The sequence below is a fragment of the Castor canadensis genome, chromosome 6 (genome assembly GCF_047511655.1).
Source record: "Castor canadensis chromosome 6, mCasCan1.hap1v2, whole genome shotgun sequence".
NCBI classification, from domain to species: Eukaryota; Metazoa; Chordata; class Mammalia; order Rodentia; family Castoridae; genus Castor; species Castor canadensis.
In genome coordinates, this window is record NC_133391.1 from 43,028,287 (window position 1) to 43,052,156 (window position 23,870).

Here is a 23,870-nt window from a genome sequence, read left to right on the forward strand (position 1 = left end):
GAGAAAAGGTTAGATCAAAAAGAATTAACCTAGAAGGTAACACCCACGCACAGGAAATCAATGTGAGTCAATGCCCTGTATAGCTATCCTTATCTCAACCAGCAAAAACCCTTGTTCCTTCCTATTATTGCTTATACTCTCTCTACAACAAAATTAGAAATAAGGGCAAAATAGTTTCTGCTGGGTATTGGGGGGGGAGAGGGAGGGGGTGGAGTAGGTGGTAAGGGAGGGGGTGGGGGCAGGGGGGAGAAATGAACCAAGCCTTGTATGCACATATGAATAATAAAAGAAAAAAAATGAAAAAAAAAAAGAATCAATTAGGCAAAAAGTTGGTTCTTTGACAAGATAAATAAGATTGCTAAACCCTTAGCCAACCTAACTAGGTAGAGATAAAAGACCCAAATTCATAAAACAAGAGATGAAATAGGGGATGTTAAAACAAATAGCAACGAAATCTATAAGATCGTTAGGGAATATTTTGAAAACCTATATTCAAATAAATATATTTAGAAGAAGTGAATACATTTGTAGATGCATTTTACCTACCGAATTTGAATTAAGAGGATATAAACCACTTAAATAGATCTGTAATAAGCAATGAGATTGAAGCAGTAATAAAGAATCTCCCAAGAAAGAAACCCCCAGGACCCGATGGATTCACTGCTGAATTCTACGAGAGCTTTAAAGAACTAACATTAATACTCCTCAAACCTTTCCATGAAATAGAAAGGAAAGGAACACTACCAAACTCTTTCTGTGAAGCCAGTATTATACTCATTCCAAATCTAAACAAGGGCACAACAATTATAGATCAATCTCTTTATTGAACATAGACATAAAAATTCTCAATAAAATACTTGCAAACCGAATTCAACAATATATCAAAAAGATCTTATACTATTTTCAAGTTGGTTGCATTCCAGGGATGCAAGGATGGTTCAACATATGTAAATCAGTAAATGTAATACTGCATAAATATAAACAGAATCATGTGATCATCTCTCAATGGATACAGAAAAATTCTTTGGCAAAATTCAGCATCCTTTTATGATAAAATAAAGTAGGAATAGATGGAATGTGCCCAACATAATAAAGGCTATTATATGACAACCTACAGCCAACATCATACTAAATGGGGAAAACTGAAATCAATCCCTCTAAAGTCCAGAATGAGACATGATTCTACACCTAAAAACATCCCAAAGTTCCCACCAAAAACTCCTAGGCTGATAAACACTTTCAGAAATGTAGTAGGATACATCAACATACAAAAATCCATAGCTTTTCTATATGCCAAAAATGAACAGGCTGAGAAGAAAATCAGGAAAACAATTCCATTAATAGTAGCCTCAAAAAAAAATAGGGCTGGAAGCCAGCCCTATTACAGGCTCACTCCTGTAATCCTAGCTACTCAAGAAGCTGAGATCAGGAGGATCACAGTTAGAAGCCAACCTGGAGAAGTAGTTCACAAGACAATATCTCAAAATACCCAACACAAAAAAGGACTGGCGGAGTTGCTCAAGTGGTAGAGCACCTACACAAGTGTAAGGCCCTGGGTTCAAGTACCAGTACCGCAAATGCTGGAGGCATGGCTCAAGCAATAGAGTGCTGCCTAGAAAGTGCAAAGCCCTGAGTTCAAACCCCAGTAGTGTAAAACTACTGGGGAACTGTGTCTGACATCGCTTTTTTCTTCCTTCCTTGAGCAGAATCACCTCATGTTCTGCTCTACAGAAGACTGTTGGGCCTGACCTCAGGGCTTAAGTGATTGTTGGAGTCATGGAAAGAAAAGCCCAAGAGTCATCACAATTCTTGGTGATGCTTCAGAGCTGGGCATGGTTGTGTATACCTGTAATCCAGCTAACTGGGAGATAGAGACAGGACGTCAGGAGTCGGAGGCCAGCTTAGGCAAAGCTAAGGAGAACCTAGCTTAAAGCAATAAAATAAAGGGCTGGAGTCATAGCTCAAGGGATAGAGAGTACCTCCCTGGCAAGCACGAAGCCTGCTTTCAATCCCCAAGACTGGATGAAGGGCTAGAGGTGAATTAGGATCTGTAAGTGGTTCCAAACCCTTGTTGGGACTGACTTAGCCTGTCGATCACCTTCCTCCTGGAGCATTGCCTCTTGACATCATTTCTCTCTGCCTTCCAGATCGCTGTGCCCAGGGAGATGGGAATGTTCATCAGGAAGTCTAAACCAACACTGAAGCCAGCTGGAGCAAGGAAGAGCGAGGAGTTTCCCAAACCTAGAAGAACCCAGATTCTTCCAGAACAAGCCTAATAAAACTACCCCACTCCTCGGTGTGGGGGCACACCTGGGAGTCCATGAAGGAATGAAGGGAAATCAGGCCTTGCTGGGTCCCTTCTTTCCTGAGGCACCTGTAGTCTCACCAAAATTCACGTTGCGGTCATATGCTCACGTATATTTGGTTTGCCAGATTTGATGACTGTTTTTAATATGTAAACTTAGACACGTGGGATCATAATAGAGTTAGTGTAAATATAGTTAATATAAATCATAAGTTATATTGAATTATTTTGAATAAGTTGGTCATAAAATGTTTACTATATTTATTTGCAATGTTTTGAGATGGTTGTAGATTTGAAAACATGCTGTTCTTTATATTTTCATTATTCAGATTATAACTTACACATTCATAAATGTTTTTACTCTTACAATAAGTTCTTTTTATCCATTCTACTTATATATTATAGCTATGTAAGAATACTCAAATTGTTGGGAATATACATTTTTATTTGATGTTTTAGCCTTTGTTGTTGAACTGTGAACATCGACTTGCACTGACAGGTTGGTTTGCCATTTTATAAAGGGTATGTGTTTTGTAAGAGCGCCCATGTTTTGTGTGTTCAAAGAGGACAGGGCCACTCTTCCCTTGGGGAAATACAATAAAGATGAAATGTCCTTTAATCTTCACGAAGCGTGTGTGGTTTTTTCCTTTGTCAAATATTACTGTTGTGTGCATCAGTTATGCATGTTTGACCAAGGTCTTAGCTCTGAAAAAGAATCCTGGATGATTTTTCATGTTTGAAAAATAGAAGACGCCGCAGATCCTAAGCTGGAATTGGATGCCAGACACGAGGGGAAGCTGTTGAGGGGGACATCAGGAAGAGTAGAAAGAATGCGGAAACTTCCATGGGTGCCTGGAAAAGAATCCCAACTCAGATATAAAGGAACGGTGGACCCCAGAGAGGCCTCCCTGGAAATGGTCCCGGGAGAGGGATGACACAGCGAAAGGTGCACTTGCTCTTTGAGTCATCCTGGGGCACTTTTATCACCACCTCTGGTCCAGTCTTACAAAAGCCAAGGAGAATGGAGAGGGGAGATGAAATAGAAAGAGCTGGAAATAAAGGAGGGTGTAGAATGGAGCCGTTTGTGAGGAAATAAGTTGCAGGAAGAGGTAAGGCTGTTCCAGAGATGAGCACAGAGAGGTTGAGTGACTGCAGGAAAACATGGTGGGAAATGGGGGTGTGGCACAACACAGGAGCAGGTGGGGAAGAAGCAGCTGGACGCCATGTGTCAGCCAGAAGCAAATAAAACCCAAGAGGCAGACAACAGGGTGACAATATTCTGAGGCAAGAGAGCCATCGATGAGATGCGAATGGGCTTCTAGACAAAGGGGGGCACAGCGTAAAGGGTGGAGGGCTGAACCCGATGAGCTTAGGCGAGGCTGCATGTTTTCTCCTACATGGAAGACAGATCCAAAGATAGACACACACACAGAACAAGCGTGATCGCACACACGCTCAGATGTAGAACACATTTGTAAACGTGGAGCTGCTCTAGGGCCTCGGGGGAGGAGGGAGAGGAGGAGAGAAGGCTGGAGCGTCAGTAATGTCGTAAAACATATGCCTGTGAAGGAAGAGGACACAGGGTGTGCACTGAACGCTGCCGAAAATGGGGGTGGGAGGTAAAGGGGTAAGGGGGAGAAATGGGAGGGGTTGAACAAACCAAAGTAAAGTTTACCCACAGTGGGGTTTGAACATGAACTTAAATATTCACAATGAAAGACAGGACTGTAAAATGTGTACAGCGTGTGGGGTGCTAGTGGGAGAGGAGCTGAATGAGGGAGATGAAGGGGAGGGAATATGGAGGATGGACTTCACATATGCTATGAACTAGAGCAAAAAAATCTCTTGCGATTGCTGTAAGTGGGGTGGGGAGGGGTCGAGGGAGAGATGGTGGGTGATCTAATCTATGTGCAATACAAGCCCATCTGGAATTGTCACAATGCAGCCCCTCTACAATGAACAGATCCTAATTTTGAAAAGAGTAATGGATGCTGGCCAGGCACGGCGGCACAGGCTTATGATCCCAGCTACGTCGGAGGCATAGATAGGAGGATGACTATCTGAAGCCGGCCCAGGCAAAAAGTTTGTGAGACCCTATCTCAATACTGAAGCCAGGTATAATGATGCATGCCTATCATCCCAGTATCTGGGAGGTGTAGATAAGAGGAACTTGGTTGAAACAGCTCTGGGCAAAAATATGAGACCTTATCTGAAAAATAACTAAAGCAAAAATGGGCTGGGAGTATGTCTCAAGTGGTAAGGCCCTGAGTTCAAATTCCAACACCATTTAAAAAAAAAAAGCTCACAAAGCCTACTGTAAACACATACTGCATCCAAACTGCAGGGAGAGACGAAGAAAGTAGTTTGTTTCAAAGTACTCGCTATTTTCAGTGTCTAACTTTGCATCACCCTGACAGAAGCTCACTTTACACATCTATTTCTCAGTGGTCACGCACTGTGACTCTTTTTCATTTATAGGAAAAAGGAAGGAATGTCAGGACCCCTGGCCCACTGCTGAAACGCACAAGTACACACTGTGTGCAAATATTTATACAAGCGGCAAGACCTTAGCATATAAATCATTTTGTTTTACAATGTCCTATTGCCAGTGAGCGCCCCCAAATATTAAGACTGGTGTATGGATCCAGCCTGACACAACTGCAGCCATCTTTCTTGAAAATGGTCGTGATCGCCCCTGAGAAACTGAGGCTGGTTTTTCCTGGGGAGTTTCCCAGCAAACCGTGAGGACCCTGGCACCAGGGCTGTGCCTTATTCTTCTAGATTATCATAAGATAAGCCTGGTCCGTCTCAGCCAGGATGAAATCACTTTTGTTCTGAGTCATACATACGCCCCTCTTTCTGACCCAAATTGAGGGGATCCAATGGTCTTGCTGGTTCCCAGCACCATGCTTCCATTCATAAAGCCAACCAATAACTCAGGAAGCAGAGACAGCAGGGTGGAGGTTCAAGGCTAGCCTGGGAAAAAAGATAGCAAGACCCAATCTCAAAAATAAGGCTGTGTGATGCTGGTGGCTCACTCCTGTAATCCCAGCTACTTGGGAGGCTGAGATTGGGATGGTTGAGGTTGGAGAGCAACCCAGGCAAATAGTTCTAGAGACCCAATCTCCAAAATAACCAGAGCAAAATGGACTGGAGGTACAGCTCAAACTGTAGAGCACCTGCTTTGCAAGTGTGAAGCCCTGAGTTCAAGACACCAGTCTTACCTCCCACTCCACCCCCCAAAAAAGCAAGGCAGTGTAGTGACTCGTGACTATAATTCTATCTCCTCAGGAGGTGGGAGTAGGAGGATTTGGGTCCATGGCTGGCCTGAGTAAAAGTTCAAGACCCTATCTGAAAAGCAAGCTGAAAGTAAAAGGAACATGGGCCGTGGCTCCAGTGGTAGAGCAGCTTGAGGCCCTGAGTTCAATCTCTAGTACCACCCAAAAAAACTTTGTAAGGACCCCAATAAATTGCATTGTGTGATCCATACTGGGTGTGTCTGCCTTTCTGTGGTCTCACAGGATCTCATACACCAGGACCAGGTTGTGGGTTGTTCTGAAAAACTGGTCTGAGACTTTTATACTTACCAGTTGGTAGACGTGTTTGAAATACGTCATACTTGCAGAGAACATGTGACTCAACAAAAATGACAAGATTTTACACCTGGGACAAGAGTACAGAATCATTTCTTATTTGGAGATGAAACTTATCCCAAACCTTTGACTGGCCTTTCCTTCCCCGCCAACACTCCATGACAGCTTCTATTTCTGCCAGGTAAAAGGCCACCAGCTAGACTGGGACTGTGGCTCAGGTGGTTAAGTGCTTTAGCCAGGCCAGGTCCTGAGTTCAATCCCCAGTATTGCGCCCTGCCCCTCCGTCACTCTTTGGTCCTGCTAGCCTCAAACCATGATCCTTCTAATCTCCACCTCCCAAATTGCTGAGATTATAGGGGTGAGCCACCACGCCAGGCCTCTCCCCACCCCCAGGTGCTGTGGCATGAACCCAGAGCCTCAATCAGGCTAGACTTGTCTAACACTGAGCTACAACCCCAGCCTAAATGCTCTGATACGTACATTTGTAGTTGAAGATAAATGGTAAAAAAAAAAAGAATTAATAATAATAATAAATAAATTATCCTTATAGTTTAAATTTCTTCTTAGTTAAATAGCAAACGCCCTACAAGCTCAGGGAGGCTGCCAAAGGCAGAAGTGGCTACAAGTTGTACAGCAGACCCTGGCTGCCAGCCTAATCGATCTCTCATCCTAAGGAAATGTTCCCTTTTCCACCTCATTTTGCATTTATCTATCTTTTTTTTTCCTTCCCCACCCCTCCAAGGCTGGGGATCAAACCCGGGTCTCCTCACATGCTAGGCAAGCATTCTACCACTGAGCCACACCCCCGCACACATTCTCTATCACGGCAGAATTCCCACTTCAGCCCATCCTCTATTACAGCCCAGGTCCACCGTGATCAATCACGCGTGATTTTCCTCTTGTACATTTTCATATAGTAAAAACAAGTGTTAGGGGATTAAAAAAAAAAAGAAAACCCTCACAAAGGAATGTCATTTCAAACAGTAAAGAAGACTTCTGGCACCAAGGGGAGACCGGAAGCGCAGCAGAGGGAAGTTGACAAGAACCCAACCACTCTCAGCAGAAAGCCAGGACCGGCTGTAGCGCCCAGCCTGCGCTTGGGAGCGGCTCCTTTAAGAGGCGGGGCTAAGGGGCGGGGCTTGGCGGCCGCCCGCTTTCCCAGCCTGCCCCGCGCCTGCGCGACGGCGGTTCGGCCACGTCCCTGGCCACGTCGCGCCCGCTCTCGCCATCTTCGCCGCTTCCTCTCAGGGGTCGCCGCCTCCGCCGCCTCCTGAGCCGCTGAGCCTCGGGGCCGCCGCGCGTTTGCTACCTGTCGCCGCCGCCATGAACATCTTCCGGTTGACCGGACTCTTGTCCCATTTGGCGGCCATCGTCATCCTGCTGCTGAAGATCTGGAAGACGCGCTCCTGTGCCGGTGAGCGGCCGGGCGAGGCCCAAGAGGCTGGGGCGCGCGGGGCCGGGGCTCCCGAGGGGGCGGGGCGGGGGGGACCCCGGCCGTCCCTGGAAGGGGGCTGGGATCGCGGTGGCCATCACGGCCGTCGGTGGGCGATGGGCCCGGTGTGAGGGGACTCTGCGGCCCCTCGCGGTGGCCCTGCTGGTGTCGCAGCGCAGCCCCGCTGGACTCGGTTTGCTCCTGAATTTGAGCCGTGGGCCCAGGGGGCGCTGGCCGCGCTGTGCGGTGCCCTGTTCTGTCTGAAAACTTTGGAATGGGGGTCCGGTGGGCGTGTCCCTCATCCGGGGGATTCTCCGGGCGGAACCCAGGTTGGAGACCCTCGGATCAATGGGACTGGAGAGGGGAGGAAGACAGGACCGTGACCTGACGTGGCAGCGGGGAGATGGGGGCCTGGGAGGGCCGGGGATAGAGGTCATCTTGCTGCCCACCCTGCCCCTGCAAGGACGGGGCTGTAGGATAGTGCTGGTTTGTAGGGGGTTCGGGTCAGGTCACCCAAGCCCTAGAATCCCGGATCGCACCCGCCATCCGCAGGGCTGGGGGGGCTTGGGTCTTTGAGTTTGTTGACGCAGTTCGTGCTGCTTTGAGAGGCAAATGATTTCTTAAACTTCGAGGGCCTTCATCTATCTAATAACGGGTTCTGCTAAATCTGCGGCTCTGGGTACCCTTGAGGTCCCATGTGGTCCCACGCGGTTCCTGGCTCCACGTCACCAGTGAGTTGGCCTGGTCCCTCCCCACAGGACATGCTCATTTCATGCAAGTCTTGCTGGGAGCCAGTGCAACAAACCTCTCCCAGATAATGGAGTTGTATATTTCATTAAGGAAGGCACATTTTAAATAGTTTCGTCAAATGCAAAGCCTTCCTTAAACTTATAACTTTGAAGAACTCCAGAACTTAATTTTTTCAGGCAGCGAAGGATGGGAATCCTAAAGGACCTGGGTGGCAGATTCCACTTATCTGGTTGATTTATAAAAATCTTCACTTCTAAAGTAACACTGTGTCTTTGATTCTGCTGTCTGCAGGCCTCACCTGTCTCCCAGGAACATAGCTGAGATCCAGGAAGTAAGGAAAACCAAAAAAAGAACTTTGAGCACTCAACATAGATGTTACAAAGTCCATGTACTATGTACTGAAGCCAGTGTGTGTTACATGGAGGTGACGTACACTGAAAGGCTCAGTTGCATGATTTCCAGTGACAGCCAAGCAATTGTGATAGCTAACTTTAAGCACTTTCTGTGTATTGAGTAGTCAACTAAGTGCTTTCCATGACTTACTCGAGACATCCTTAAAACAACGTAGGGGTAGTTGCCATTGTCCCTGTTCTGAGAGAGAGGAATCTCAGAAGGTAATCGTAGTGACAGAGCCAGGGTAGAAACACAATCAGTAATTCACAGTTAAGGATTTTGACTAAATCTGTCTGCTTTGGCCTAAGGAGTTAGTTTAAATGTTTGATGCTAGTGGATTAGGTCTTTTTGTTCTTGTACTAAGATGTTACTTTCAATCTTTAGTTTTACTTCAAAATCTTTGTATGAGTGTGGGTCCTAGAATCTCCTTTTCTGGCAGGTAGTTAATTTGTATCCACACTAAAATGTTGGGGAGAATTCCTAATTCTTAAGAGGATGGTGAGTTGCAAGGAGAGGGTCTGCTGTTTTGTTTTTTACATATTCATTGTTTTCATTTGGGAGGTTGAGAGCATTAAGGAAAATGGAAAGTACTTCAGCTACAATGCCAACAAAGGGCCGGGCATTGGTGGCTTACACCTGTAATGCCAGCTACTCAGGAGGCAGAGATCAGTAGGATTGTGGTTAAAAGCCAGCCCCAGGCAAGTAATTCTGGAGACCCTATCTTGAAAAAAAAAACCCATCACAAAAAAGGGCTGGGGGGGATGGCTCCAGTGGTAGAATGCCTGCCTAGCAAGAGTGAGGTCCTGAGTTCAAACCCTAATGCCACAAAGGAAGATAGTGTGTGTTCCCAAGTATTTCTGGCCGGTGGATTTCCTTCTGGTGTGACTTTTCGAAACCAGCCTCTTAAAAAATGAAATCTCCAAGATCTTTGTCAGAAATCACCAAGATCATTGCTTCAGAATTAAGTGCTGGGCTTCACTAACTGTGTTGTTTTTCCATCCTAAATTATAAAAGTTGTTGAAAGAATAAGAACTTGATAGAATTTCTCATATAACAGGAATAGGAGACAATATAGAACCAGCTTGTGTTTCTCACCTCAAAAATACTGGGATGGGGCTTATTTTAGGATTTTGGCACTTTTGAACAGGCCTGCAGCCTCCAAACCACAGGCCCTTTTTCCTAAGGGTGAGGGACAGGGTGGGCTTGGGAGGAAGCTGGGATTCAGTTTCCTGCAATCTCATTCCAGAACAGCTCCTATTAAGGATCTGTTTTTAAAAAAGTGGGACAGTGAGTTGATCTTGTTTGAATCTGCATTCTTTTATGACTGCATCTGCCATTGTCATTACAGAGGGCTCCCCAAAATGAAGGGTGAGTGTCATATTTCTGAACTATCATGGCAGTCTGATCCTCGGTATGCTCAAATCATCGCTCTCTTTCTGTCCTAAACGCTGCCTAGATAACCTGGGAGAACAAGCATGGCGTTTAGATGAAGGGGCTTCTATCTCTGTTTCCCTGTAGGCGGTTAAGTGCTCTATCTACAGAGTTTGAGTGACAGGGGAGTCCCGAGAGCCATGACCCCCAGCCCTCCTCCCCTGCCTGGTCTCTCTCCTTCCCTCCTAGATGTTGTTATGCAGGCTACAAACTTGTCAACCTCCCAAACAGTGTCTCTGCATATCACATATTTGGGTTTATATTTTTAAGTAAGTGGAAAATACCTCCTTTTATTGCTGACACTGAGTACTTCGGGAAGCTTTTGCATCATATTCCCAACTCCCTCTTGGTGCTGTTATTGAGTGCTAGTCTCTGGAGTGATCATTGCTCTGAAGCATTTATTAACCACCTGCTGTGTGCAAGGCACCCAGGCAATTCACAGCAACCGCTGGCAACAATCAAAGTTTTTGCTCTGGAAGCTGCAGTAGACTGCTTGCTTAGCAGGCTGGAGGTTCAATCCCCAGCGTTGAAGGGGGGAAAAAAAGGCACCAGCAGTTCAGATGAGATGGTAAGACACACGTATGAAAAGATAAAAACGTGGATATGTGGATGTCAAACCAGATGGGCAATAAATAGTATGGGTGTGAAGCAACAAAAAAGATGCCAGAGATGCCTCTGGCTTCCCAACAAGGAGTGTAAAGAACTCCGCAGAAAAGAATAAAAGTTTGCCGATGGACACAGGTGACCTGAATGTGTATTCGTACCATGGTCCTGGGTAGGACCGGGCAGACTGAGGAAGAGACAAGGTGACACATGCCTCTAAGTTAACTTGTTATTTCAAAATATAATCAAAGACAAGAAACCAAGAGAAATAATCTGTAGTATAGGTGACAGTAGGTTAAGAACCATCAAAATTGACCAAGTTGGCAGTTCACAGAAAATAAGACCAATTGGCATGCAGAAATCCCCGGCCTCACTAGTTCTGAACTTGGGTGTGCAAATGGCAGCACACACCATTATCTACCCACTAGGTGGAGAAAGTGGAAGTGTTACGCTGAGGAAAAGGGCGTTCCCTGCAGGTGTTAATGGCCTGGTCGCTGCCTCCCTAGGACAGGTTTGGCCGTGCTAGGTGACAGTGTTCATGTTTATTGTACCAGTAGTTTTAAGGAATCTGGGCTATAGAAATTGTCATATGTGAACAAATGACATAAAAGTATAAAATGTTCATTGTACCTAAGTAAGTGCAAAACACCATCTATAGGTACAAAGATGTTTGTGCAAGATTTATAACAAAAATTGTAAACAACGCAAAGAACTGAGCTAGAGTGAGACATACTCATAGCAGGGAATGATGAATCTGAGACATAGCTTCAAAAAGCACGCTTAAAGCCACCATGAGCCATGCTTTGAGGGGTAAATGTATACAGTACCTATACACAAACACATAGAGAAGGGGCTTTTGAAAAGCTTGGGAAGTTACACTTGGAAGTGGCAGGGGTGTTGAAAAAGACCTAATCACTTTTGGGATGAGCAGTACTTAGGGGGCGGTACCGCTCTAGCCGTGCCTCCAGCCCTTTTTGCTTTAGCTGTGTTCCAGAAAGGGTCTCCAAGAATCCTACAGGCGTGCACCACCATGCCTGATCCTTTGTTGAGATGAGTCTCACTTTTTGCCCAGGCTAGTCTCAAAGCACAGTCCTTTCAGTCTCTACCTCCCTAGTAGTTGGGATGAGCTACTATGTCCCTGATCTAAAAATGCAACTTTTAACTACATCAGACTTTAAAGTAGCTACACTGAAGTATATAGTAGCTCAGCTTTGTGAGTAAAGACAGGAGAGATGTTAAGTTTAATGAGTGACTTCCATTTGACAAGTGATGCTACTTACTATGGATGTTTGGTGCACTTGGTACTAGGACATCAGTGTCTGAAGTGCTTACAGTGCATATTCTGTGAGTGCTTGTTACCTGAGAGCTTTGGTGTATGTTGTTCTAAAACCAGGTTGTTGGTGTTGGCTCGGGTGTGGCTCAGTGGTAGAGCACTTGCCTAGTATGCATGAGCCCTGGGTTCAATCCTGGCACAGCAAATCAATAAATTAAAATGGAGATAGGGCTAGAGGTAAGGCTCAAGTGGTAGAGCATTTGCCCAACAAGCAGTTACTAGCAAACACTCCACAGCATCCCCCGAGGTGATTCCTGGGCCCCTCACATCCTCAGCTGGGATTCCTGCCTTTCTGTGGAGACTGACATTTCTACAGTGCAAAGGGAAAGGCTGCTAATTGCCAATCAGGATCCAAGCCAGGGAGCACAGTGTAGAATCATGTAAGCATCTGGGGATTCCCAGCATGCTGGTCCCTGCCTGGATTCTGCACCATGGTGCCAGTGCTGTCTGTCCTCCTCTCTACCCTGTGCTCACCCAGGGAGCTCTCCATGCTCTAGCTGGTAGTGAATTGGGACAGAGCACATTAACTGTTCAGGCGAAAGACACAGCTGGACTTGGAAATGCTTTAGAAGTGTATTCCCCAAATACCACACAATGAAAATTTGCCAAGTGACACGAAAAGGTGACTGCCTTTTTCTTTTCTCCATGTGTCCATTCATTCAGCAAGTATCTTGTGGAGCCTGCTGTGTGTCAGGCCCAGGGTCCCACATAAGGAATACAAAACGGAATAAGGCACGACCCCTGCCTATCTCAGCTTTGTGGTGAGTGGAGGTTTGGGGAGAGAGGAGGCAGGAACCCAATCATAGTGTGTCTTTTTAAGTCTGTAAGAAAAACGAGGGCAGCAGCTGGATGAATCAACAGCACAAGGGAGGATGTCCCAGAGGAGGTGACAGGTGAGGTGAATCTCAAAGAGGAGTGATTAGAGCTATATTATTGTCCTTGGTGTTTAGTACAGGAATGCTGAAAATGAGGACAGAAGTACTCTGCCTGGTTTCCAAAGCTGCTTTAGAATAAACCCTTTTTATAATTTTTCTTTCCTTTTTTTTTTTTTTTTGGTAGTACTGGGATTTGAACTCAGGACTACACACTTGCTAAACAGGCAAATGCTACCACTTGAGCTGTACCTCCAACCTCCCCTCCTCCTTTTTTTTTTTTTTTTAAAGAATCAACCCTTTATGGAAAAATTTGCCCATCTGTATCCTGTAAGGTTTTTGGTAGAAGTGGGATTTGAACTCAATGCTTCACACTTGCAAGGCAGGCACTCTACCACTTGAGCCACACGTCCAGTCCATTTTGCTATGGTTTTCTTGGAGAGGGAGTTTCACAAACTATTTGCCTGGACTGGCCTTGAACTGCATTCCTTCCAGTCTTAGACCCCACAGTAACTAAGAGTATAGGTGCTCAGCTTGTATCCTATAAGTTTGAAACATTAGGTGGAACCGTACAGCAAGCAGACTGGAAACTTATCTTTGAAGGCTTCAACAAACATCCAGTGTGAGTTGTCTGCTTCCAGTTTCTTTCCCCATCTCGGGTCTAGTTTTTACCATCAGCTTCATGGCTTCTCCTTTGAACACCGATCTCTCGTGGAAAAAAGTCCTCGTTGCTGAGGAAAAGACTTAACAGCACATGTGCTGCCTGAATCTCTTCCTTTGGCTCTTGAAATTGGTTTCTGTTGATGGGTTTGGAAAGAGTCAACTTTTCTTGGTTTCTCTTTAGATGTTACTGTGAATAAGCTGGAACTGTAATTACTCATACTTAGAAAATAACATTCTTGCATCCAGGTTCTTAGTTTCAGCAAACTATGAAGTGTCATTGAAAAACAATGTGATTTATTTTATGTCCCGGGGTGTTATGAATGTCACTTGGTTGTAGTGACTCTTCTGTTAAATACATGCTTACTAAAATGCATAATGGTGCTGGGCATGGTGGTGCACACCTTGATCTCAGCACCCAGGAGGCTGAGGCAGGAGGATATAAAGTTCAAGACCAGCCTGGGAGAGAGAGAGAGAGAGAGATCCTGCCTCAAAACAAAAACCAAAATGATGTATGATGAATCTAAAAGATGGAGTTTAATTTTTTTTTATTTGTAACTTTGTTGTTGTTTGCTATAGTGGGGTTTGAACTCAGGGCCTCTTGCTTGCTAGACAGGCGCTCTGCCATTTGAGCCACTCCACCAGCCCTTTGTTTTTGTTATTCTTTTGGATAGGGTCTCGTTTTTGCCCAGGGCCAGCCTAGGACACAGCCCTCCTACCTGTGCTTCCTCCATTGCTGGAGTCACAGGTGCATGCCACCACACCCAGCTTGTTGGTTGAGATGGGAGTCTTTCAAACTTTTTTGTCGAGGCTCACCTCAAACTTTGATCCTCCTCATCTCCACCTCCTACCAAGTAGGTGTGCACTGTTGTGTCATTATTCCAGGGGACGAGAGGCTCCTGCTTGGAGACCTAAACCAGTCTCCTCAGCTGATTCCTTGTCCCCTTAATCAGAGTAGCTTCCAACTCCACCCTCCAAAGATTTGTCACCATGGAGAAACTGGGTTTGGGCTCTGGTTTGTTGTGATGGCACTGGGGATTGAACCCACGGCCTCAGCATGCTAGGCAAGCATGCTTCTACTGCGTCATATGCCCCTAGCCATGGAGACCGTATTTTAAAATGGAAAGATCCAGAGGTAAAGACAGTTACAATGCTAATAATAGCCCAGCTGTTGAAAGAAATGCCTGAGGTGACAGAATGAGAAGCGCAGTGCTCCTTGGAGGACGCCCGTCCTGGTGTGCTGGTGGTACAATGAAGTCACTTTCCTAGACTCACCTATCACAGGAAGACAAAAGCTGGCAGGGCCTTCAAGAGTAGTGCACACTGGGATGCTAAAGGAAAGAAAAACTGGAAGTACTCTTGGTTACTCACAGTTGTCCTAGACCCGGGCCTCCGACGCCAGCCCTTGCCCCACACACACTTCCCGTGTCGCTCTCCAGGACTTTTCTCATGCTTTCTTTCTGTTTGTTCAGGTATTTCCGGGAAAAGCCAGCTTCTGTTTGCACTGGTATTCACAACTCGCTACCTGGATCTTTTTACTTCATTTATTTCATTGTATAACACGTCTATGAAGGTATGGTATGGTATCTGACAGAGTGCATTTTATCCATAATGCACAGACCTGTGGGACATTGTTCCTTTATGTCATCTGTGTCTTGGTTAAAAATCATATCTAAAGACGCTGGCTTTGTTTTGTTTTGGTTTGTTTGGTTGTTTGTTTGTGGTATTGGGGTTTGACTCAGGGCCTCACGCTCACTAGGCAGGCGCTCTGCCACTTGAGCCACTCCGCCAGGCCTAAATGTGTTGTTCCTGTCTTTAAAACTTTCGCCACCTTGACAGCCTTGTATATGTGACTGCGAATAATTGTTTTGTTCCAAAACAGCATCTGTTTAATTGGAGCCCTGGGCCCTAGAGGCTTTAAAATGTAAGTTCCTCAAGCATGAGGAAGCTTCCAAAGCTCTTGCTAGCCCTGCCTGCTCTGTTGTCAAGCAGTGGGAATTACTGATTGCCCCAAGAAGTCAGAACACAAGCAGGAGTCCAGCTAGGAGAACTTACTGGTCACAGCGTCTCGTGTCACCACCCTGTGAGGCACCGTGTGGAGGCTGCTGCTTGTTTGCTTCTCTCCACTGAGTCCATTTTTCTTAGACTTCTGCTGCACTTAAACAGCACCTGTACCAAAAATTACTTTTTTATACATAGATATTGCTGCTGCTGCTGCTGGTGGTACTGGGATTTGAACTCAGAGGTTTACACTTGCTAGGCAGGCATTCTACACAGCCCTTTTTGGAGATAGTCTGGTTATTTTGCAGATAGATTATTGGTTTTGCCTAGGCTGGCCTGGACCGTAATCTGTCTATTTTATGCTTTCTGCCATAGCTGGGATGAGATGTGTGTGCCACCACACACAGCTTTTTCCATTGAGATGGGGGTCTCAATAACTTTTGCCCAAGTTGGCCTGAACTGTGATCCTCCCAGTCTCAGCCTCCCAAGTAGCTAGGATTGCAGGTGTAAGCCACTGGCACCAGGCTCAGAAGCATTTTTATGAGCAGAGATTAAAGTAGATAAAGCAGTATTTGGATCTGTCGTCTTTACCAAATAGCAAATTTGAGCCAGGCACTGGTGTCCATGCCTGCAATCCTACCTACTTACGAGGCTGACATGGGAGGATCGTGGTTCAAAGGCAGCCCGGCAAACAGTTTGCAAGACCCCATCTCAAACATAACCGGAGCAAAAATGAACTGGAGGCATGCCTTAGCTCTAGAGTGCCTACTATCTAAGGGTGAAGCTCTGAGTTCAAACTCTGGTCCCACCAAAAAGAAAAAAAATTGCAGTCACCTGTCATGGCTCCATTATTTATTACCAAGTGATAGGAGTCTAATTACTTGTCTTCAAAATGACTAGGTTTCTGCTCGTTGTCTAGCCAGTTTAAACTGCAGGCAATAGAGGTGTATGAGCCAAAGCCCCCCACTTCAGGCAGAAATCCTGCTTGCGTGGTGGGAGGTTATTTTTTATTCGGATTTTTGGTTTGTTTTGGCAGTACTAGTGTTTGAACTTGGGGCCTTGTATTTCCTAGGTAAACACTCTACCAACACTTTGTGCTGTGGTCTGTTTTGCAGGTAGGGCCTCACACTTTTTGCCCCCTACCATCCTTCTCCTACCTCTGCCTTCTGCCTAGCTTGGATTATAGACATATACCACTATGCCCAGCTTGTTTTGTGACATGGGATCTTGCTAACTTTTTTGTTGGGGTTGGCCTCAAACCATGATCCTCTGATTTCCCCATTGCCCATGTAGCTGGGATTACAGACATATGCCACCACGCCCACCTGCTTGGTTGTGGTTTCTAAGCATCATGTCCTGAAAGTCGGTGGAGTGAGAGCCAAGCTATATGTACTTGCCTTTAACTGCTGTGTGCTGGCGACAGGAGAGCTCTTCTTTCCCAGCAGCTGCTGAGGCCCGATAGGCTAAAGCTCCATGGGCACAGGCCACCATTCTTGAAGCACTCAGCTAAGTTCTGTTCATTTTAAAAGTGTTTTTATTGTTGTGTTGTATCAATGAAGTAATCAGTAATGGCATTTGGCTTGAATCTTCCCTTCATTCATTCACTCACTTGTTCCCTCATTCATTCATTCATTCAAGAAAACCTTTGGCCCAGCAACCTCTGCACCAGGGCACATGGGTGGATGGAAAGAGAGGTCTGAGAAAAGGTGGTGGAATTAACACATCTCATGAGCCAAATTCTCCATCAACCACTTGATTGGGCAGGGATAAATGGAGAAATGGACAGGGTTAGGCCACACCCATGGGTCATTACTCTGTAGTGGGGACACAGGTGTGCACACAGCCCAAGTAGAGCAAAGGGAGTGAGGAGGGAGATGGGGAGCCATGATGCCAGCTGCAGGGCATGATAGTGGCAGGGGACAGCCTCAGGATCTCCAGATGGGCTTTTCTCCATCATCACAGTGTGAGAGGCCCCTTGGGAGACCTCTGTCCCACAGTGGGCTCTACAGTCCTCTTTGTACAGAGCAGGGGTGATGTGTCCCTGGGCTGAGAGGGTCAGCCTGCTCTTCTTCCTGGCACTTGACTGCAGGTGCAGGTGCTCCCTGGCTGTCCCTCTGACGAGGGCTCTGATTTCTTTCCCCAGATATCTGGCCAATGACATGGAAGAGGACAACCAGGCTCCTAAGCAAGACATATTTTACTTTCTTTACGGAAAGAACTACTTCCAGCACCCTCTGTTCCACAAGTTACGGTACCAGATGATGCGATCCATGGGCTGCAGGATGCGGGTGTCCCGAGAGGAGTGTGAAGAGGTGAGGGTCCGGGCTGCGAAGGACTTGGGGGGAAGGCTCTGGATTGGAGAGCGAAGGAAGGAATGGGTTTGGGAACTAGAAAGAAGTGGAGGCCGGACATGGGGAGAGGTCTCCCTGGGGAGCAGCACTGTTCATGAAGCTGTTTTTCTTTCCGGATCCAGGCCTATAACCCGGACCTCTGGGTGTGGGGGCGAGACCGCACCCACCTGCCTTAGAACTCTGTTCCATCATCGGCTTCAGTAAAGGTGTGTCTGTGTCCTTGTAGTGTGCCCAGGGCGATTTGATGTCTGCTTAGGAAATCCTGAAACCCCCTTGCCTGACCACTCCGTGCCACACCTGGTGCCACACCATAAAGCAGCCCAACCATCCCAGGCTGTAAGACACTCCCGGTCACTGCACAGCCATAGAAATGACAACCAGAGAGAAGTGACCCTGAGAGACGTGCTGGGGGCCAGGGGCCGGCCATATAGCCAGGCCTCAGAGACACCCAAGTGTCGCTAGGGCTCGGATGAGGTAGAAATCCTTTAACCCAAAGCCATTGGGTCCGAATGGCAGCTGTGAGCAAGTGCTGATTTCTGTCAGCCGCGAGTATCCGCTAGCTGTAACCTCCATATGCCCATCATCCGAGCTTTTGCCGTCACTTCTTAATTCAGTCTTGACCTAGGGTCCCATGCGGTACCAACTCTGGGGACTCACTGATAACACAGTGATGTGGGAAGTAAAAATAGGAGGGTCAGGATCTAGGCAGGCATGGGTACAAAACAAGACCCCGTAGGAAAATAACTAAAGCAAAATAGGACTGCAGCCATGGCTCAAGTATAGTAGAGCACCTGTCCAGCAAGTCAAGGCCCTGAGTTCAAACCCAAGTGCCATAAGAAAAAAGAAAGAAAGGGAAGGAGGGAAGGAAGGAAGGAAGGAAGAATGGAGAAATGGAGGGAAGGAAGGAAGGAAGAATGGAGGAATGGAGGGAAGGAAGGAAGGAAGGAAAATGGGAGGAAGGAAGGGGGAGGACAGAGGGAGGGAGGGAGAAAGGAAGGACGGAAGGAAGGAAGGAAGAAGAAAATGTGGGAGGTCTGAATATTATCAATGACAGATGGCCACTAACTAGTTTAGTCCTAATTTGACTTGAAACAAATTTCCTATGGCCAGAATTCTCTTTGAAATTTCTTGTTCTCCTTACCCTACCACTGTTGGACCAAGTTCCCCTCTTCTCCCTTTCCCCTCAAGTTTATGGTCAAGAACGTTGGTCGGAACTGTGCGCAGCTTGCGGTGGCTGCACACAAGCCACACCTTAACAGTGATGGATGTGAGCAGAGCATTGAGCAAAGGTTTGATTTTTGTAGAGCACAGCTAGCCCAGTTCACGCGAGGATGAAACATCGGGAGTTTGGTTTGGGATTCGGGTTCTGGTGTCCTGGTTCATGACATCCTGACGTCAGGTATGCTGTCGCACGGTCAGAGGTTCACATTTTCAGTAAGTGGAGAGGACCACGGTCTGAGTTTAGTCCACAGTCGCATTGTGAGTTCACACCTAGGGAACTGTGTCTGACATCGCTTTTTTCTTCCTTCCTTGAGCAGAATCACCTCATGTTCTGCTCTACAGAAGACTGTTGGGCCTGACCTCAGGGCTTAAGTGATTGTTGGAGTCATGGAAAGAAAAGCCCAAGAGTCATCACAATTCTTGGTGATGCTTCAGAGCTGGGCATGGTTGTGTATACCTGTAATCCAGCTAACTGGGAGATAGAGACAGGACGTCAGGAGTCGGAGGCCAGCTTAGGCAAAGCTAAGGAGAACCTAGCTTAAAGCAATAAAATAAAGGGCTGGAGTCATAGCTCAAGGGATAGAGTACCTCCCTGGCAAGCACGAAGCCTGCTTTCAATCCCCAAGACTGGATGAAGGGCTAGAGGTGAATTAGGATCTGTAAGTGGTTCCAAACCCTTGTTGGGACTGACTTAGCCTGTCGATCACCTTCCTCCTGGAGCATTGCCTCTTGACATCATTTCTCTCTGCCTTCCAGATCGCCGTGCCCAGGGAGATGGGAATGTTCATCAGGAAGTCTAAACCAACACTGAAGCCAGCTGGAGCAAGGAAGAGCGAGGAGTTTCCCAAACCTAGAAGAACCCAGATTCTTCCAGAACAAGCCTAATAAAACTACCCCACTCCTCGGTGTGGGGGCACACCTGGGAGTCCATGAAGGAATGAAGGGAAATCAGGCCTTGCTGGGTCGCTTCTTTCCTGAGGCACCTGTAGTCTCACCAAAATTCACGTTGCGGTCATATGCTCACGTATATTTGGTTTGCCAGATTTGATGACTGTTTTTAATATGTAAACTTAGACACGTGGGATCATAATAGAGTTAGTGTAAATATAGTTAATATAAATCATAAGTTATATTGAATTATTTTGAATAAGTTGGTCATAAAATGTTTACTATATTTATTTGCAATGTTTTGAGATGGTTGTAGATTTGAAAACATGCTGTTCTTTATATTTTCATTATTCAGATTATAACTTACACATTCATAAATGTTTTTACTCTTACAATAAGTTCTTTTTATCCATTCTACTTATATATTATAGCTATGTAAGAATACTCAAATTGTTGGGAATATACATTTTTATTTGATGTTTTAGCCTTTGTTGTTGAACTGTGAACATCGACTTGCACTGACAGGTTGGTTTGCCATTTTATAAAGGGTATGTGTTTTGTAAGAGCGCCCATGTTTTGTGTGTTCAAAGAGGACAGGGCCACTCTTCCCTTGGGGAAATACAATAAAGATGAAATGTCCTTTAATCTTCAGGAAGGGTGTGTGGTTTTTTCCTTTGTCAAATATTACTGTTGTGTGCATCAGTTATGCATGTTTGACCAAGGTCTTAGCTCTGAAAAAGAATCCTGGATGATTTTTCATGTGTGAAAAATAGAAGACGCCGCAGATCCTAAGCTGGAATTGGATGCCAGACACGAGGGGAAGCTGTTGAGGGGAACATCAGGAAGAGTAGAAAGAATGCGGAAACTTCCATGGGTGCCTGGAAAAGAATCCCAACTCAGATATAAAGGAACGGTGGACCCCAGAGAGGCCTCCCTGGAAATGGTCCCGGGAGAGGGATGACACAGCGAAAGGTGCACTTGCTCTTTGAGTCATCCTGGGGCACTTTTATCACCACCTCTGGTCCAGTCTTACAAAAGCCAAGGAGAATGGAGAGGGGAGATGAAATAGAAAGAGCTGGAAATAAAGGAGGGTGTAGAATGGAGCCGTTTGTGAGGAAATAAGTTGCAGGAAGAGGTAAGGCTGTTCCAGAGATGAGCACAGAGAGGTTGAGTGACTGCAGAAAAACATGGTGGGAAATGGGGGTGTGGCACAACACAGGAGCAGGTGGGGAAGAAGCAGCTGGACGCCATGTGTCAGCCAGAAGCAAATAAAACCCAAGAGGTAGACAACAGGGTGACAATATTCTGAGGCAAGAGAGCCATCGGTGAGATGCGAATGGGCTTCTAGACAAAGGGGGGCACAGCGTAAAGGGTGGAGGGCTGAACCAGATGAGCTTAGACGAGGCTGCATGTTTTCTCCTACATGGAAGACAGATCCAAAGATAGAGGCACACACAGAACAAGCGTGATCGCACACACGCTCAGATGTAGAACACATTTGTAAACGTGGAGCTGCTCTAGGGCCTCGGGGGAGGAGGGAGAGGAGGAGAGAAGGCTGGAGCGTCAGTAATGTCGTAAAACATATGCCTGTGAAGGAAGAGGACACAGGGTGTGCACTGAACGCTGCCGAAAATGGGGGTGGGAGGTAAAGGGGTAAGGGGGAGAAATGGGAGGGGTTGAACAAACCAAAGTAAAGTTTACCCACAGTTGGGTTTGAACATGAACTTAAATATTCACAATGAAAGACAGGACTGTAAAATGTGTACAGCGTGTGGGGTGCTAGTGGGAGAGGAGCTGAATGAGGGAGATGAAGGGGAGGGAATATGGAGGATGGACTTCACATATGCTATGAACTAGAGCAAAAAAATCTCTTGCGATTGCTGTAAGTGGGGTGGGGAGGGGTCGAGGGAGAGATGGTGGGTGGTCTAATCTATGTGCAATACAAGCCCATCTGGAATTGTCACAATGCAGCCCCTCTACAATGAACAGATCCTAATTTTGAAAAGAGTAATGGATGCTGGCCAGGCACGGCGGCACAGGCTTATGATCCCAGCTACGTCGGAGGCATAGATAGGAGGATGACTATCTGAAGCCGGCCCAGGCAAAAAGTTTGCGAGACCCTATCTCAATACTGAAGCCAGGTATAATGATGCATGCCTATCATCCCAGTATCTGGGAGGTGTAGATAAGAGGAATTTGGTTGAAACAGCTCTGGGCAAAAATATGAGACCTTGTCTGAAAAATAACTAAAGCAAAAATGGGCTGGGAGTATGTCTCAAGTGGTAAGGCCCTGAGTTCAAATTCCAACACCATTTAAAAAAAAAAAAGCTCACAAAGCCTACTGTAAACACATACTGCATCCAAACTGCAGGGAGAGACGAAGAAAGTAGTTTGTTTCAAAGTACTCGATATTTTCAGTGTCTAACTTTGCATCACCCTGACAGAAGCTCACTTTACACATCTATTTCTCAGTGGTCACGCACTGTGACTCTTTTTCATTTATAGGAAAAAGGAAGGAATGTCAGGACCCCTGGCCCACTGCTGAAACGCACAAGTACACACTGTGTGCAAATATTTATACAAGCGGCAAGACCTTAGCATATAAATCATTTTGTTTTACAATGTCCTATTGCCAGTGAGCGCCCCCAAATATTAAGACTGGTGTATGGATCCAGCCTGACACAACTGCAGCCATCTTTCTTGAAACGGCCGTGATCACCCCTGAGAAACTGAGGCTGGTTTTTCCTGGGGAGTTTCCCAGCAAACCGTGAGGACCCTGGCACCAGGGCTGTGCCTTATTCTTCCAGATTATCATAAGATAAGCCTGGTCCGTTTCAGCCATGATGAAATCACTTTTGTTCTGACTCATAAATACACCCTTTTCTGACCCAAATTGAGGGGATCCAATGGTCTTGCTGGTTCCCAGCACCATGCTTCCACAGAAAGTTCCCAATAACTCGAGAGGCAGAGACAGCAGGGTGGAGGTTCAAAGCCAACCTAGGACTTTATCTCAAACACACCCTGGGTGTGATGACCCTCCCATCTACTCAGGAGGTGGAGGCAGGAAGATCTGGGTCCAAGGCATACAAGTTCAAGTCCGTGAGTTCAATCCCCAGTACCACTCCCCCAAAAAAGTCCCCCAGTGAATTTCACTGTGTGATCCATCCTGGGTCTGCCTGCCTCTTCCTTTGGTCTCACAGTACCTTGGGACAGGCTCTCGCACACTAGGACCAGGTTGTGGGTTGTTCTGAAAAATTGGTCTCAGATTTTTACACTTACCTATTGGTAGACTTGTTTGAAACGCACAATACTTGCAGAGAACACATGACTTAGTTGTCAAAAACCATCCAAGGGTCCCAAAAATAGGAATAAGATTTTACACCTGTGTGAAGAACATAGAGTCGATGCGGACTTGGCTGTGGTGGTACAGTTTGTGAGACCCTATCTCAACACAGAAGCCAGGTGTGCTGATGCATATCTATGCTTCCAGTACCTGGGAGTGTGGATAAGAGGATCTCGGTTGAAACAGCACTGGGCAAACATTTGAGATCCTATCTGAAAAATATGTAAAATATCTGAAAAATAAGTAAAGCAAAAAGGGTTGGGAGTGTCTCAAGTGGTGAGCAGGTGGCCCTGAGTTCAAACCTCAACACTGTTCAAAGCCTTCTGTTTACACATACTGCATCCAAAAAGGGATGCCTAGCAAGTGCAATACCCCGAGTGCAAACCCCAGCACTGCCAAAATGTCTTTCCACTTCACACTCTCGAGGCTATCTGCTTCCAGTCTACTGAAAGTATATTTTTTTTCCTAATAAATTTTACTATTACTGTCACTTAAAAATAGTATGGAGTCATTTCTTATTTGCTCAAGAAATTTATCCCGAACCTTTGAATGGCCTTTCCTTATGCTGAGTATGGGTTGATATTTCTGAAAAATCTTTGTAACGGACACTAACAAGTCTAACCCAGGAGGATAATTTCTGAGTCATAAAGAGGTCGTGGTGTGCGACATGGTTTAATTCTGTCAGTTCCTCCTA

The 23,870-nt window shown here is 46.1% G+C and overlaps 1 long non-coding RNA gene across 1 annotated transcript; it reads left to right on the top strand.

Annotated features, from left to right (window-relative positions):
• The first annotated feature begins 6,379 nt into the window (after positions 1 to 6,379).
• On the top strand, positions 6,380 to 20,484 carry LOC141424087 (uncharacterized). The gene is made up of 2 exons (XR_012448925.1): positions 6,380 to 7,312; positions 14,845 to 20,484. It is a non-coding gene; the product is annotated as an uncharacterized lncRNA (long non-coding RNA).
• Positions 20,485 to 23,870: the final 3,386 nt, after the last annotated feature.